The sequence below is a fragment of the Mirounga angustirostris genome, unplaced genomic scaffold (genome assembly GCF_029215605.1).
Source record: "Mirounga angustirostris isolate CCGP_5_RB_7025 unplaced genomic scaffold, mMirAng1.0.hap1 SCAF_4, whole genome shotgun sequence".
Classification (NCBI taxonomy): Eukaryota; Metazoa; Chordata; class Mammalia; order Carnivora; family Phocidae; genus Mirounga; species Mirounga angustirostris.
The window spans coordinates 96,673,226-96,687,010 of record NW_026991712.1 but is presented as its reverse complement, the minus strand read 5'-3'; the positions used below and the strand labels follow the sequence as shown (position 1 = coordinate 96,687,010).

The 13,785-nt window shown below is 44.3% G+C and overlaps 1 long non-coding RNA gene across 1 annotated transcript in view; it reads right to left on the bottom strand.

Moving 5' to 3' along the window:
• Nucleotides 1–10,438: 10,438 nt before the first annotated feature.
• The window catches only part of LOC135363996 (uncharacterized), a 53,575-nt gene continuing 50,228 nt past the window's right edge, over nt 10,439–13,785 (bottom strand). Inside the window, exon 4 of the long non-coding RNA XR_010410426.1 lies at nt 10,439–10,595. This is a non-coding gene — a long non-coding RNA (uncharacterized LOC135363996). The remainder of the gene's footprint in view (nt 10,596–13,785) is intronic.

Below are 13,785 nucleotides of genomic sequence, written 5' to 3'. Positions count from 1 at the left end.
TTCTCTCCTCACAACTGGGTACAGCGCGTTCTGAGCAGAGAGGAGGCTTCAGTGAGGTATGAAATGAAACAAATCCGCAGGCAAACAGCAAAAAAAAAGCTGGTGTATTTTTAATATGCAGGCACATTTCGGGGATTGTGGAGAAAGTTTTGCCTCTTCGTATTGAAAAACCAGTGTGCTGGAAAGGCAGCCAGAGGGAGGGGGGAGAAATACACAGCTCTCTGCCTGCACACAGACGCTTCTTAAAGAAGCAATTGATTAAAGAGAAAATGCGGGGAACCAACTGTTCACACTTGCCAAATATTTCTAGAGGCTTCAGAATCACTCAAGGTAGTGGATTTTTTTTTTTCCCCATAACATTGTCTACAAAATCTGTCACCTCGACCCCCAGCGCTCAAACAGGGCAGTGTCTTGAAAAATGACTTTGTTCTCCAGATCACTCACAGCGCTGGCCTGACACTGCTTCTATTTTCTGCATCAGTGTAAACCTAGTGCAGACACAGCTCCACCAGGGCTCAGCCTCACAGCAGCCGGGAGCCGGGGAGGGTGGCCTTCATCCCCTCAGATGGCCCGTCTCAGGCCAACTCGCCTCTGCCCGACCCCCTCCCACCTGTGACTAAAGCCCCACAAGGACTCATTGCCTATCCTGGATCAGTGTGACCTGGGATCGCCCACCCTGCAGGGGACAAAGGGGAGTGGCAAAGCCACAGAAGATAGCTCTAGGAGCAACCTTTGTGACCGTCGACACCAAAACCTTTTTTCTACAGTGGAGGAAACTGACGAACACAGGAGGGCGTGCCTCTGATGGGAGCTAATGGACATCTACCAATTGCTTTGGCTGTTTAGCAATCCAGCTCCTTCTTTCATTGTGGGGAGCTCTGGCCTTCAGAGTCCAGGCAGGGCGTGGAGCCCGCCTCCCACAACCGAAAATGAACATGCCAGATAATTACTTCCTGTGCTTCTCTTTTAGCCAGGGTAGAGGCACTTGACCTAGTCTTTTGCCAACCAGCCTCTCTGCTGCGTATCATGCTACCATGATTGGGAGATAGTGATTCAATGGAAAGGGGACAGAGGAAGATCTTACCTCTTAACGACGTGGTTCTGGATGTTGTTCCTGGCTATAAAACTCCTGATTCAGTGAATGCCCAACATCCTTTTCATCAACCGTTCTTTTCCTCCCTGACTTAGCCATGGTCTCTTTCTGTTGTTTGCAAATAAAAGCCTTGGCTAATGCCAAAAAGAGTTGGGCAGACACACAGCCTCCAGAAATTGGTAGGAATTGGGGATGGTCTGGGGCATGGTCAGGGCTGACCACAGGGAAAATTTAGCTAGGATTAAGAGGTGTGACTCTCCCAAAACATGGTGAACAATAGCGAAAACATTAAGTTTTTATCTGTGTCACCTATACCTATTGAAGTCAAGGCTTATGGTATAAAAAGAACAATATAAAGGGCATGAGAAATTCAAGATCTGAAGATAAAAAGCTTGCTTCTAATAGTGTTCGGTGGATTTTTTAAAAAAGAGAATAAAAAAACACAATTCCTAAGTTCTCAACTCAAGACAAAAAATGAAAACCAAGGATTTTCTATGACTGTACCAGAAGAATCTCTTTTGTCTACAGCCACAATATTGAAATAGACAAAAATCAAGCTCAAAGTTTTATCCTGCAGGTTGCTAAATTACAAGATTAATTGAATTTGCAGCCTTGCACTATTGCTTAGGTGAAAATTAGAGCATTGATCAGAAAACAGGTAGTCTTGAGAATTGAAACAAAGATGTATGGGAAGATTCAGATAACCCAGAAAGCATTGAATTTCTAAACTTCATTGATTCCTCTCTCTCTTGTCAGCCAAAGCAGCCCCTCCTTTTCTTCTCATCTGTCTATTCCCACCTTACTTAAAAATCCCAATGATCTAACCTGAGGGTGTTACTTTGCAAGGGAAAGCCAGTTCTCTTCCTCAACCTCTATCCTCAACCCCCTCTATCCCTTCTTCTATCCTCAACCCCCTCTATACCTTCCTCAACCTCTTCCTCCTATCCTCAACCCCCTCTTCCCCTCATTGTCTCCACACCTACAACTAGAGTTAGATCTCAACATGTCCCTGGGACTGGGTGGGGGCAACGCATGGGGAGGGGATGAAGTCCATATCCAATATCTGAAGGGAAAACATTATAGACAAAAGCGTGTGACTTTGATCATTGATATTAGCAGAGACCTGGGAAGTAGATTCTAAAAGTGCTAGGCCAACAAGGGAAAACCATAATTTTAGGTCAGCTGAGTTTACTGATATGGTGGCATCTGCCAGTGACTCTGCATTGGATGTACCAGCTGCAGCCTCTAGGAGTCATTTTAATTGCTTGCTGGGTAGGTTGACAGAAACCTGGACTCATTTGTGTTCCATACTAAATGTAGTTGAGATGCCAGAAATTACAAGGTATAATTTAGAGGAAGTAAATTTGAAGACCAAGGGAGATAGGAATGTTGGAGGGGATTTATCATGACTGTTTACTTATCTCCTAACTATGTCTCCCAAGAGGACCAAAAACACACTTCTTTTGTCAAGACAATGGCAAATACATTGTTAAGGGAGTGCCAACATCTTTATGAAAAGCCAGAGTGGTTGTTATCTATCAGCTAAGGATGCTGATGGAGAAAAGCTGTAGTTGGAAATGAGATACACAATTTCAATTGGACTGGATGTCATAAGCAACACCAGCTTGGGAACAGCACTAATTGCCAGGCATAGTGAGCTTGGCTATCACAGTAGGCAGCTGGCCAGCCCAATAATCAGAATGGTCTGACCCCCAGGGATCACAGATATGGCAGCTCATGGTATCTCAAAAGAAACTGAGATGGACACATCAGTAAGGTCCTTATTTTGATTTGACAGACTTAATGAATAGAGGCCTGACTTATGCCATCATGAATGAGAGTTGCAGTCTATAGCAGACCTTGTTCATTTCCCACCCAACAACCATTCATGAATAACCCGCCTTCCTCCTTTCTAACAGAAGTCCAACGAGAGGCACCTGGGTGGCTCAGTCGTTAAGCGTCTGCCTTCGGCTCAGGTCATGATCCCAGGGTCCTGGGATCGAGCCCCGCATCGGGCTCCCTGCTCACCAGGAAGCCTGCTTCTCCCTCTCCCACTCCCCCTGCTTGTGTTCCTGCTCTCGCTATCTCTCTCTGTGTCAAATAAATACATTAAAAAAAAAAAAAAAAAGAAAGATGTCCAATGAGATTTCTGGGAGCCGATTCCTTACTCCAAAAAAACAAACTCTAGGGAAGGAAGAGTCCCTCTTCTCTTAGACATCACCTGATGTATGTGGTTCTAGCAGCCAAGATGGCAGCCAACTTGCAACCACAGAGGGAAATAAACCAATATGCTGAGAAGGGCAGAGCAAGGAAATATAAAGAGCCCAGGTCCTTAATGACATTTTCAGCTGTTGAATTAACCAACCCTGCCTTCAGACTTCTCATTATATGAGAAATATTTTCTTATTGTTTAAGCCGGTCAAGACTTTCTGTTACTGAAGCCTAAAATATCCTAATGCTCTATGGTCCCTCTTTCATTCCTCATACCTGAGTCAGTTCACAAACTCAGTTCTCCACATATGAAGGGGAAGCTGAGTACCCTTGAGGAAGAAACCTGCCGTTACATGGTAACTATACCCTGAATCTTTTCCCCAGAAATCCCCAAGCTACTCTGCAACCAGTTACCAGAGGATCTGTGTACTAGGGAAAAGGAAATACCTAGAGTCCCTCTCAAGATTACTCGACACTGGTCTGGCTCTACGTAATAGCAAAATCTGAAGACCCAAAACACTATTGTGGTGTCAGAGCAGGTACTAATGGGTGACAGGCAATAAATGGAGTTTTCTCAAAGTCTACCTCATGGTAGGCCCAGTGGGACCTCAAGCCCAAACCTTTGGTCATTTACCCAGTTCCTGAGCAGATGGCTGGAATAGACATATTGAGTGACCAGCAACATCCTCGCACAAGTTCTCTTACTAGAGAGCAAGGGAATAAAGGCTCCTGGGTAAGAAGAGTCAAGTAGACGCACCTGGAGTTTCCTCTCACTACCAAAATGGTAAATAAAATGCAAGCTTTCCCCCCTAAAAGATTCAGAGAGATTTAGTATCACCCCTAAATATCTGATGGATGCAGAGGTAGTGATTTCTCTTACGTTCCAATTTAACCGGCCAGTTTGGCCAATTTGGAAGACAGTTGAACTTTCACAAATGGCCATGAATAATTATAAACATAATCAAATGGTAGTCCTAGTTATAATCAGAGAGTCAGATATGGTCTTTCTACGGGAACAAATCAACATACTCCCTGGTACCTGTAACGCAACTATCCAGCAAATATTTTTTCTCTCTTCCTAAGCAGAGAACACCTGAAGATTTCACCTGGTAGGGACAAGAAAGAGTACCTTAACACAATCTGGCTGTAGGGGTGTGTCTACCCTCAGATATGGACCACAAATTAGTTTTCTGATCCCTTGATCATCAAACATCCACCAAGAATATGCTGTTTTACAAGGATGTTGACATGACAGGATATGAACAGCAAGAAGTAATGGTTCACTAGATGCCTTAGTGAGATACATACATATACCAGAAATGTGAGGGGGAAAATGTGAAAATATAGGTGCCTTCTACTATAGGGGAGAAGGCCAAAGGTGGACTATGTCTGATTATTTCCTCTAAAATAAAAGACAAAGTCAGTCAGAGAAAGACAATTATCATATGGTTTCACTCATATGTGGACTTTAAGAAACAAAACAGAGGATCGATCATAGGGAAAGGAAGGGAAAAATAAAATAAAACGAAATCAGAGAGGGAGACAAACCACAAGAGACTCTTAACTATAGGAAACAAACTGAAGGTTGTTGGAAGGGAGGACAGTGGGGTGATGGGGTAACTGGGTGATGGGCATTAAGGAGGGCACACAATGTAATGAGCACTGGGTGTTAAATGCAATGGATGAATGACTGAGCTCTACATCTGAAACTAGTGATGCACTATATGTTAACTAATTGAATTTAAAAAAATAATTTTAAAAATAATAATAAAATAAAAGATAATTTTCCCTGCCATGTACCTCTTAAAATGAAGAAAACTGGCATAACATTTCAAGGGTCTCTTTGCATTTTAGAAGCAACATATATCATATTTTGGTTACTGCTCCAATCCATTTTCCAGGAGACCAAGAAGGCTGCCAACTTCTAGAAGAGTTCAGGGGAAGAAAAATTCTCTACCTAGTTCAGGCTGCAATGTAAGCATCTCTTCAGTTGGTCCTTATGATTCACAAGATTTAATGCTACTTGAGGTGTCTTTGGCAGATCAGGATGGTGTATGGAGTTTGAAGCAAGGTTGGATAGAATTGTAGAACAGGTCCTTGAGGTTTTGGAGAAAGCCAGGTCCTCTTGAGCAAGTTACCATCATCCCTTTAAGAAACAGCTCTTGGCTTGCTACTAGGCCTTGGTTGAATGCATGGCCATTAGACACCAGATAATCATGCAACCTGAGCTACCTATCCTGAGCTGGATGTTATCTAATCCACCTAACTATAAATCAGGCAGGCCCAGCAACGCACCATTGTCTATGGAGGTGATATAAACAAGACCAGGCTCAAGACAGTCTTAATGGCACAAGTGAGTTTCATGAACTTATATTCCCAGTATGCCTGCTCCTCACATGTTGCTACTCCTCATCCAACTCACTTGTATGGTTGAGGTACCATGAAGTATACAGGATGAAGCAACATACTTCTTACATACCTAGAAATCATGAGTCTAGAAACCAAGGGATGGACACGGGGATGGCACTTCTATCACACTAAATATGTTAGCAAAGTTTGTGCCTCCAATCTTTATGACTCCATGCATTGCAGACTTAGAAATTTTAGCATCCCAGGAAGAACGTGCCTACCAGGAAACACTACAATTAGCTCACTGAATTGAAAGTTGAGGCTCTAACTTAGCCATTTGTGGTTCCTATTTCCTCTGAATGAACAAACTAAAAAATGGGATTACTATGTTGTTTAGAGTACTTGCTCTAGATCTCAAAGGGAAATAATATTGCCACAACACACTGAGTCTGGAAAGAGTATGAATTGAGCACAAGGGATACCAAAAGGCGACCTATGATATTCCTATTTCCCATAGTCATATAGATTGATAGGAAACCATTGCGATTCGATGCAGATAAAAACTACTTAAGGATAAAACCCCTCGAAAATGAATGTTTGCATCCCTCACCAATGTTTAAGAACCTGGACTGAGTACTGAATGAAAACAAAAAGAAACATGGGCAAGTTAATGGAGGAGGAAAATTTAAATACCATCCATAAAGAAACTGAATTTCAACTATAGTACAAACAAGGATAGAAGTACCTATGTGAATCATCTTCCCTGGTGTATTATGCACATATATATATATTTTAACAAATGTGACTCTCCTTTCTTCTCCCTTTCCCTCACTTTTTCATATAGAGTATGTTTGTTGTGATCAGGTTCACAATTTATTCTGTAAGTTACATAATATTAATGCAAATTCATGCCAGAGCTAGAGGACCAATTGATATCATCCACGGATCCTTAGCTTGAAGTTAGATATAATATCTGTTGAGAATTTGGGGAGGAAATAAGCTGTTTGGGGCTAAGAGATAGCTGAATTGCTTTAGGGTCTTTTTCTTTTAGAAGTACAAATATGGAAAGAAGAGTGTACATTGATGTTGATCTGGAAAAGGGGAGAACTGTAAAAAGACATTGGTCATTCTTTTTGGACCACTTCCTACATTTGGGAAAATCTACCATCTTAGGAGTCTGCCTCCCATTATAACAGCCGAAATGACAGATAGTTTCCCAGACTCCCTGTAGCCAGCATGTAGATGCATGGCCTAGAGTTGAGCTGTCAGAAGCACCCACCCTGGACTTTGAATCAGGAGCTAGAGATGCAAAGAAACCAGCAGGTAGTAAGGGATGTTCTCTCTGGTATCATTGACAATTCTAGTACAGTTGAATTCCTGGCACAGCCATGGGAGGGATCCTGGTGGAGAGTTCTAATTTAAGAGTATGTTTCTGGCTGAGAAGCTTTGATCATGGAACTTCAGCCCTCCTGATGGCCCAATATCTTTTGGATAAATTATTATACAGGTCAAATTAGCAAAAGCCGATTTTGCTTTACTTGAAATAAAAAACTATGATTAATACACAGGTCACAGAATGAACTGATGACCATATTTTCATGAATCACATATCTATTTCTGCATAACAAACCACCCTCCAAACTAGTGACTTAAAACAATAACAATTTATTCTTTCTCATAATTGTGTGAGTTAGTAGGGTAGTTCTTCCACCACTCACTGTAGTTCATTCAGCTGGCAGGCTGGCCTGAGCTCTGCTGAGATGGCTGGGCCTCTCTCTTCGTGTTCTCCCATTCTCAAGGGACTAGACCAGGCTTATTCAAAGCAAATCTCAAGGATTCAGGAGGATGAGAGCTGAAGGTGCAGGCCCTCTTAAGACCAAAGCTTAGAAGGAATACCTGTCAGTTCTGCCACATTCTATTGGCCCAATCAAGCCACAAAGTCAAGGAGAGGGGAAATAGACTCTATTTGTCTATAAGAGGAGACAACTTCACATTGCAAAGAAACATGCACCCCGAGATGGGAGAAGTTACTGGGGCTATCTTTGCAGACAATCTGGTATTCGTGGGATCACTTGACTGAAATGTGCAGAATCCAGCGCAGTGGGATCCAGGTGCTCAGGCATTGTCAGAATTTTTTTATATATATTTTGTTTATTTGAGAGAGAGTGCACAAGCAGGTGGGAAGGGCAGAGGGAGAGGGAGAAGCAGGCTCTCCACTGAGCAGGAGCTCGATCCCAGGACTCCAGGATCATGACCTAAGCCAAAGGCAGACGCCCAACTGACTGAGCCACCCAGGCGCCCCTGTCAGAATTCTGTCTCTCTCTTCTTCTCTACACTTGATTGGAAAGACAGTCATCAGCAGCTCTGAATTACAGGGACCCTTACAGACAATGACCATGGGACAGCTCCATAAAAACCACATAGTATGAGTACCCACAGGAAAGAGGGATTCTGTCAACAAGAAGAGAGAGGAAAATGTGCAGGGGAGACAGTAGCAGAGGAGAGCCTTGAGTTCAGACATCATGTATCCTGGACCTGGGCTCTTTCCACTATAGTAAGTGCCTATAATTACTTCACATTCCAGATGGAAGGAGAGGAAGGGGAGTGGGATAGTAATACCCTGGAAGCCCTGTCCCAGTCCTTCAGCTTTGGGAGGATTTGTCCTGACTATTTAGAGGTGTGTCCCATCTAAGGGGAACCCTGGAAGGCAAGACTTTGGAAAGTAATCCATACCTGCAAATAATTCACCGTCTCCTGATAGTAGTTTCTACATAGATTGGGCAATTAGAAGGAAGACATTACTTATATTATTTGTATCAATTTATTACTTACATCAATTATACTATATTACTTATATCAATATAAACTTAGCTTCTTTAAACATTGAGATTTGAATTTTTTAAAGATTTTTTATTTATTTATTTGTCAGAGAGAGAGAGCACAAGCAGGGGAACAGCAGGCAGAGGGAGAAGCAGGCTTCCCACTGAGCAGGGAGCCTGATGTGGTGCTCGATTCCAGGACCCCACTGGGATCATCACCTGAGCTGAAGGCAGACGCTTAACTGACTGAGCCACCCAGGCACCCCTAAACATTGAAATTTGAATTTTGAGCCCTCCCCATCCAGCTATGTTTCTCCCTTCTGAACTCAAGCTTCTGGGACAGGCAAATTTATATGTGATCCAACTCTCCACTTACTTGGTTTGGTGACTTTAGGCAAGTCACCGAATCTCTGTGAGCCTCAGCATCCTCATGGATAAAGTAGGGTTGACACTCTCTACCTTTTAAGAGAATTGTGAGGATTAAATGAGATAATGTATACATTATCAGTTCCCCTCCCCGTTACCAGAAGAAAGCTCTGAACCTTCCATCTTGCCTACTTTAAACACACACTCAAGTCCTCTCTATCTACACACATTTCTTCCTTTCTTTATCATATTTCCACAATGCTTGCCCATCAGAAAGCTGCTCCTTACCAGATTCTTCCTCCTCCATGACTCCTGTACCCCATACCCCTATCACACTCATGCTCTCAGTTTAGGCTCCTTCCTCTCATATTCAGTGTCCCTCCCTCTACATGGGTTCTTCCCCCTTGGAACCTCTATGCTCACATTGAACATAAGGTGGGAGGGAAGGTGGGGATGGGCTCCTCAAGTCTCCATGGAGGCAGTATCCTGGATGCAGGGAGAGCCCCAGACCCTCAGGCACAGCTGCAACCTAACAGCATGCCCTCTCCACGCCTCTCAGAGTTCAGTTGTCTCAAATGCCTCACAAAATTTCCAGCCAGTGAAACAAGCTCTTTTACCCACTTCTTCTCAGTAAGGCCTTATTCCATGTCTCCAGATGCTTCCTTTGATCTGAGCTGACCCTTTCCCCAGTCTGTGGGTAATCTTAGCCTCCATTAAATTCTTTTCCAGATCCCTCTAGAGCCATGTTAATTAAACACAAAGTTGTCACCATGTTCTCAACACAGCCTCCTTCACAGGAGCGCAGTGACCCAAGAACCCTTCCCATGTGCCAGCAAGCTCTGTTCTGTCCTACTTAGATAATTTAACTGCGTGTTGGCCAGGAACCAGACACAGCTAACTCCATCCCTCCCTGTCCAAGGCAGAGATAGTCTCTCAATGCCCTTCTATCATTACTTTATCAGGGACAATTGATGAAGTGATAAGCAAGCACTCAGAAACGTGCAAAGGATTCATTCATTCATCAACAAATGCTTCCTGAGCAAGATCTCCTATGTGCCAGGCACCTTTGTTGTTGCTGGGAATATAGCAGGAAACCAGAGAGACCAAGTCCCTGTTCTCATAAGAATTACATTCCAGGGGAGCCTGGGTGGCTCAGTCGTTAAGTGTCTACCTTCGGCTCAGGTCATGATCCCAGGGTCCTGAGATCGAGCACTGCATCGGGCCCCCTGCTCAGCGGGAAGCCTGCTTCTCCCTCTCCCACTCCCCCTGCTTGTGTTCCCTCTCTTGCTGTGTGTCTCTCTGTCAAAGAAATAAATAAAATCTTAAAAAAAAAAAAAGAATTACATTCCAGCTTGGTCTTAGTACGACCAGGTTTTCGTATCTTGGCCATACACTAGAAATACCTGAAGAGTTTTTAAAATCCTAATACTTAGGCAGCATATCAGACCAATTAATAAGAGTTTCTACTATTTTTTAAAAGATCTTCAAATGATTCCTATGTGAAGCTGCAGATACTTCCTCTGATGCCTGAGATTATCAATCATAAGCCTTGTAAGTAGCCTGGGATGTTTGTCTCGAGTGACTCTCACCTGAAGCTTCGTTAATAGAATCTCTGCAAGGAGGGAAGGGACTGCCCTGCGATGCTTTGTTCTTACCAGGCCACATCTCAGTGATTCATTAACAGGAATGTGGACAAGCCATTGAGAGGCTAGGCTGGTCCTCAAGTTCTGTCGTAGGAGGAACTGAGAAGGTGTCACCTAGGAAAGAGAAGATTCTGGGTATAGGTAAAGGTTTTCTCCAAAATTTTCAAAGGTTGCTTGTGGTTGAGGGCCCAAATCTCTTCCACCAAGGGACAGGTGGAAGACTGCTACAGGAAGGCAGACTTCAGCCCCAACTCTCAACGATCACAATTATCCAAAGATGCAAAGAGCTGCTTTGTGGGACAGTAAGGTCCCCATCACTGGAGACTGTTCAGCATTGCCTGGACAACTGCGCCGTGGGGGTTGGTGTGGAGGGAAACTAGCCCTGAATTAGCCACGACTGATCTGCCAGTGAGAATGGCCTGCATTTTACAGGCTTTGGGGGAGGCAAGCAGGTGGCCAGCAATAGTGGTCAAATCTCCTAGAAACTGCAGAGTTGGGTGGTAGTTTGAGGATGTATCTGGGCCAGTCTTCTCCCTGACACAGCCATTCCCAGTAGGTACTGAGTTAACCCCACAGCTTTCAGATTCTATTGCAGTAGGTGTCAGAGCAATCACTCAGACATGGGCCTTAAGAAGAAGTATCAAAAAGGAAGAAGGAGAATGAAAATGAGAAAGAAAAGAAGACACAGCAGTAGTAGAAGTAGAAATAGAAGTAGAAGATCACATGGCAGCTAAGAGCCAGGAAAGACCTGGAACCAAACAGCAGAGTTTAAGTCCTGGCTCCACCTCTTGCCACCAGTGTGATTTGGGCAAATTATTTAGCCCCTCAGGGCCTCAGTTTCTTCATGATTCATACAAAGAGGAAAACAAAATTACCTACCCAGAGTTAAAAGAAGGATCAAATGAGTCAATCCTGAGTGTGTGAAGAGCTTGTAAGAGTGCCTGCCATTGAGTACTTGCCCAGTAACTGTGAGCTATTATCATTTTCAGGAAGGATTGGATTTTGTCATTTTTCCCTCTAGTAAATCATTGTCATGTTTGTTACTACAGTAAAGAGACACCCAATTTGGCCCTCAAGTGGGGCTTATCGCCGTGCTTTAGAGGTGTTCTATTTACCAAACACCCAGAGTCTACCAGTGAAGAGTAAACAGGGTATAGCTCCGGATATCGAAGGTTGCTGCTCATCAAGAGCTGCCTTAGAGTAAGCACGGGCGCACACACATGCTCGTGCACAGATGCATGCACACACACAAAATCCACCAACTAAAAAAGTTTTCAAAACTCTTCTCTCTCTCTTTTTGATCATTTCCCTTTCCTCCTAACAAAAAAAAAAGAGAGAGAGAGAGAGAGATCATACTACTCTCTAAAGAAATGATAAAATCATTGTCCCTGGAGCTGTGACATTGGCACTTCAAGTCCTAAAGAAGCTCTCCCTGAAAGGGAAGGGAAAAGCTGATAGGCTCACATCCTCTCTCATCTGAAGAGGCTGTTGGCTCTGAAAGGCAGGCAAAGCCGCTGGCCTTGAACTGATCACAGCATCCCTGGACGACTGGGAGATCTCTAGGAGTTTGGGCCACTGCTGTCACCACCCCGTCCATACAAAATCGTCTAGAGCACAAAGTCTGCAAGCTGGCAAGTGGTCTAACCACCCCACAACCCAGTTCAGTTCCTCTTGCTCTCTTGCTCTCTTCTGTAGTTCAGATATGATGAGGGGCCTTCTACTAAAAGTATACTTGTCCTCCAGGTCAATAGAGCCTGGGATTAGGGGCTCCTTAAATTGGTGATAAAGCTCTAAGAAGCATGTCCTTGAATCAAGTGACTCCTAGCAAAGCCTGGGTCTGACTCTTGCATCCAAGATCTCCTTATCCAAGGAAAAATGCTTAATGGAAAAGAGGGAAGTTCAGGAGTTATTTCTTACCCCTGGAGCTGGCTTGAGAACGACCCTGACCCTTGGGAAGGTGACAGCAAAAGGGAAGCTGGCTCTAAGGTCTCAGCACATTCAGTCCTCCCACAGAAATGTGAGGTGCGAGAAGCAACACAAGTGATGGCTCACCTGGCTTTGAGAGGTCTGGGTTCTGGTGTCAGTTCTGTTACAAATTAGCTGATTGACCTTGGGCAAGTCCCATCCTCTCTCTGGGCACAACTTCCTTCTCTATAAAATCAAAGGATGCACTAACAGATATCTGAGAAGCCTTCTAGACTGGGTTGTCTAAGATCTTAAGAGGCTAAGAACAATTGCCCACCCAACTGGCCAAGTGCTCTTGGGAAATGTGTCCATTAGCCAGGTGAAGAGGTGGTGGAGAGGGGTAGGTGAGACCGGTCCATAGCCTAGGACACCAAGAGGAAGAGGCTGGAGGGTGTCCTCTCTCCAAGCAAAGATGTCTGTTCAGAGCCTGACTCCTTCTCACTCCCTAGGCCAGGGACTATCAAGCCATTTGCCTGGTAAGCAAGCAAAGAGGAGTGAGGGGCTAAATACTCATCTGCCCCTAACATGAATCTGCAAAGACACAGCACAGCAATGTTCTCAGCCTCTGGGAATTCTGCCCTGGGCCTGGAGGATAGAGCGAAGCAAGCAAAGGACCTCACAGGCCCCAGTGCTAAGCTTGATTCCAACTTGAAGCTGTCAGAACTACAGCCTGAATTCTGAGCAGCCCCAGTCTTGTGGGGCTTATGGCTCCTCCTGGCTACCTGAGAAATTATTCACTTGGATAAACCCAAATCAGACTTAGGAAAGTAGCACATTTCTCTATACCCCCTCCCTCTCCCTAGATGTCTACAGAGTTTCTCCACTGCCCCACACTTCCAAAATATCTTTCTCCCCCCAAGCCCTTAAGTCATAGCCCTGGAAACTTCTCAGGACTCCAGATTCCTGAATTTGTCAGAGACGCTGAAGGACATACCAAAGTCTAGCAGTGCTAGAGTTGGGTGTGTGAGATCCAGTCACGGGCAGAAATGGCTGGCATGGAAGAAGAGAAACCCATGGTCCTTGCAAATAAGCACCAGACCTTTCCAGCTCAATAAGGTGAAGACATCAGGAAACCTTCCTAACTTCCTACCTCTCTACTGCACCTTCTCTTACTGAAACGCCCCCCTTCCCTATTTGCACTCTAAAAACAAAGCAAAAAAAAAACCACAGAGCTGAAGGTAGGCTTCACAGGGTCAAGGTAGGATTGACCATGTCTACCCATAGGCCCCTCCCTTCCCGTGCCTGATTGGTGCAAAGGTAGAGCAAAGGGTAGACCCCTGACCCATAGGCCCCTCCCTTCCCGTGCCTGATTGATGCAAAGGTAGAGACCCCTGACCCA